Here is a 4,246-nt window from a genome sequence, read left to right on the forward strand (position 1 = left end):
CTCATAGCCCCGCTGCGTGCCGAGTCGGAACAATCACGAACACACCCGACCCGGAACAATCTGAGCTGGTCCCCCTGTTTCTGTCCGATCCCGCGGGAGTCCCGCCGCCACTGGCCTTGGCCTCTTTTACGGGATGCCGTTCATTTTACCGTGTGGTGTTGTAGTCTCCTTAACCACTACAGTAGCTTGTAGGTTATGCGGCAGTTTTTTAGTCTTCATAATTTTGCTTAGGTTTTTTTTGGTAAACTTTTAGTTTTTTATATAACTTAAGCTTTTATATAAAACTAAAACTGGAATCACCTTTAGATACCTTAACCACGCTATTCACATAATTTGTCCACTAGTCGGCGCCCTTTATTCAAAATGAAAAATTGAAACTCGTTATCTCAGGCTTTCAAGGCGTGGTGTTGCTGTGCAACCTGTACAACCCCCTGTGTTGTCTATTCCATGGATAATATGTGTCAGGTTAATATGGAAAAATGTTATGTACTTAAAGACTTATTGCAACAAAAAACCTTAAGACGGTTCATCAAACATTGTAGCTTTCACATTAAATGTATGTTTAAATGTTTTTGTGAAAATGTTTCTCAGTGTTTAGTAGCTATTTCCCTACGTCTGAAAATTATTCTTAGATACAAAAATTATATGTGCGCTTACATTCATGTTTATTAATCAGCCCCCTAATTTTTATGAAAACGGTATATTTTTTGTTACCTAATATCTGAAAATATATTATGGAAAAAGCAAATAAGTGTATTTAAAACAGAAACATGGAAACAGTACATGGTTTAATGGTTATGTCATTGGACTCTCATATCATCAACTGTGGTTCAAGTGCCGGACCCATTTTCTTAAAACTCACACTATGTGCATGTGCATTTGTGCCCAAAATCCAGAGGGTGGAGGAGAAGGGATTGCAACTCCCCTGGGGAGTGACTTTTCACTTTCTGTCTTTGTCTCTCCAGAGAGCACATGCACCTTATAGCAAATATCTCTCTCTCCAAAACCAAAGTTTAAGAAACATTTAGGATAATTTGTATTCAAACAACTTTCTCCCATGATTACATGTATATTAACTTGTATTAATATAATAAAGATAATTGAACTCTGGCTTGAGATCCCTAAAAAGTTTACATTTTCATTTGATTGCTTATTTTTCTTATTTATATATCCAAAGAACAGTTACTAAATACCATAAACTTAGTATTCCACATAGCTATGCATTATAAACCCTTATGCAAAATGATAATAAATTCATGGGGGCCAGCAGATGGTATAGTGGTTAAGGCACTGACCCCCATATGTCCAATTGCAGTTCAAGTCCTGGATCTGGGGGTTTGTTGTCTCACTCCTCTCCAACCCTAGTCGAATTAAAAAATAAGAATGAGAAGGGGCCAGCACATGGTCAGTGGTTATGTCGCTGGACTCCCACATGGCTGACCACAGTTTGAGTCCTGGACCCCGTGGCTTTGTACCAGGTGTCTGTGCGTGCATGCTCAAGATCCCAGGAGGAGAGTTTAGGAGAAGAAATTGTGGCATGGCCATCCCCCTTGTAGGGTGATTTCTTGCTTTCTATCTCTCTGTCTCTCTGTGTCTCTCTACCAAGCACACATGCCCTATAGCAAGAATCTCTTCATAACAATAATGATACATAAAATGATTCCAAAAATATAATAAATTTGTGGATGGAACTTCAGAAAGGTCTTTGACATAAGAATCACATAATATCTTTGAAGCTGCCAAGACAGTCATATCACTCTTATTTTTCCCCCAAGATTGAAAAATTGGTATTTGACAGAAAGTTTTGAATTCACAGATGAGAAGCGGCAGCTCATGGAGGTGTGAAGCAATCGCAGTTTTCAGCATTTCTTGGTTCCAGCCGTACTGTGGTCAAGTCTCTGGACAGACACAACTCCAGCTTCTCCCTGCTGCCACCTGGCCAGAACTCTGGGCCTGTGTGTGGATTCCATTGTCTATGAGTGAATTTTAACACCCAAGGCCCCAAGTGGAAAATACATTGAGGTACAGGTGTCTACACTGCATGTGAACAAAGTAGATCCTCAGAAGGTGAAAATTGACATAGAAATGTTATGCAAAGTTCTCTTAGAAGATCATATTCTTCCCTTATATGATCCTTATAGCTCATCAGCATGCTTTCAAGTATTTATTATTGAAATCCAAATGAGATCCTTTCCACACCGAGACACACGAGGGTGTTCTTCAGCAGCTGCTGCAGATTTTGTCTCTAAGTCAGACTTAGAGCTGACTCTTGGCAGCTCATTGTAAGAACATGGACACGTTGACTAATTCCAACTTTTTTTTTTTTTTTAAATTTGGAGACAGAAAAAATAAAGAAAGCCGAAAGTACCCTCACACCCCGTGGAGCATGATCAACCTGTATTTGCTCTCTTTTTGGGATTTTGGGCACACACACACACACACCCAGTGTGAGTTTAAGCTACCTGGTCCAGGACTCAAACTGTAGTCGGCTACATGAGAGTTCAGCGACACAGCCATTATGCTAACTGCTGGCCCCTCATGAGCCTGGTGTATTTTTCAAACAACAGGATCCAGAACTTGAATAGCAGGGTCAGCCATATGGGATCCAGCAGCCTTAACCACTGGGCCACTGGCTGGCCTTCTGGTGATCCAATGGGTTTTTATTTTATTTTTTTATGTTAAGGTTTTTGCTGTGGGGCACGTGCACTTGTTGGAGAGCGAGCAAAAGACAGTGAGAAGGAGAGTGAGAAATCACCCCCAGGGGGCTGGCCATGCTCAATCCCTTCTCCTTCATTCTCCTCCTGGGATTTTGGGTGCTCATGCACATGCACCAGGTGTGGTTTTCAAGCCACGGGTCCAGCTCCTTAGCCGCCAAGCCAGCAACTGGCCCCCAGTGATCTTTTAGCCTAGACCAGAGCAGGGAGACCAGTACAGCCCAGTCACTGCATTCCTATTCATCTCACTGTCAGCTGAGGGCTCCATGGGAAACCCACTTACACATACAATACTTGGTTCTGGCAAAGCTGTCTGAAATAGCATCATTTTGTAGTCAAGTTATCCTATTTGGTTTTCCCAATTTAGCTTTTTTTTTTTAAATATTATTTTGCTTATTTAATCATTCATTTATTCTAATTTGACCAGAGAGAGAGAGCGCACACGAACGCAAGCCACCATGTCCCCCAGCCCGGGACTCAAACCGTGGTCAGCCATGTGGGAGTGTCCTGGGCCTTAACCACCATGCCCCCTGCTGGTCCCAATTCAGCTGTTTCTAAGCCTTCAAAGTAGAGATGATATTTTAAGAAGAAACAAATTGAAACGTACTCAAGGAAACTGTTAACTCTTCCAGGGCCCTCTAGGCCTGTTATTACTGTTCTGGTAAATTCTCAGCCAACCAAGGATGACTCTCCCGGGCAGCCTGAGCCCTCGCACCCTTGGCTAGAAAATGACCTTAGGCGGCTGTGCAATGTAGGTGGCTCCCTGCCTCTGCCTCCGTGAGGAGACCTGTGGTTTCTGCTCCACATATGGCCAAGGATTCCTGAGGACAACCTGCAGACCCAGCCACGTGTGTATTCGGGATCAAGGGCAACCCAGGAAAGCAGTCCGCGCTCCCTCCCAGAATAATGTAGTTCCCAGCAGTGTTCTGGAAGCAGGTCGCATCCTCTGTTTGGCACAGTTCAGGCCCTCCAGCTAACCATCTACCAATAGCTCCCTTCCTGGAATGACAGAAGGCATTGCGGAGAGGAACCGGCGAGCACCCACCCCGCCCTTAGTTTACCGATGTGGTGGGGGGCTCAGGGCAAGAACTGGGGAGTGGGAAAAGGGGCGCGCTGAAAATAAACAAAAAAGCCCACCTAGGGCTAACAGGTGGCCTGATGGTTGAGGCGGCTGGACCCCATTGGGGCGACAGTCCGAGTCCCCACCCAACATGCGGGAGCCAGAGCCTGCATGCCCCAAATCCTGAGAGACGGAGGGGAAGAGACTGCGGGAAGCAGGGGAACGGCGGGAGAGAAAGGGACTGCGGTGTGACCGTCTGGGGGTGGGGGTGCTTCGCACTCCCTGTCTCCCGAGCGAGGACACACGCCCTCTATCAAAACAAGACAGAATCCCACTTAATTCAAAATAAGGCCACTATATCTGGCTCAGGGAAAGCAACGTTTCCCTGCAGGAATCATCGCTCCCCGCTGCGGGTGCAGCGCCCCCGCCCGGTCTGGAGACAGCCGTGGCGCCCTCCCTCCAACGCCGCCCG

The sequence above is a fragment of the Tupaia chinensis genome, unplaced genomic scaffold (assembly GCF_000334495.1).
Source record: "Tupaia chinensis unplaced genomic scaffold, TupChi_1.0 Scaffold000161_4, whole genome shotgun sequence".
Classification (NCBI taxonomy): domain Eukaryota; kingdom Metazoa; phylum Chordata; class Mammalia; order Scandentia; family Tupaiidae; genus Tupaia; species Tupaia belangeri.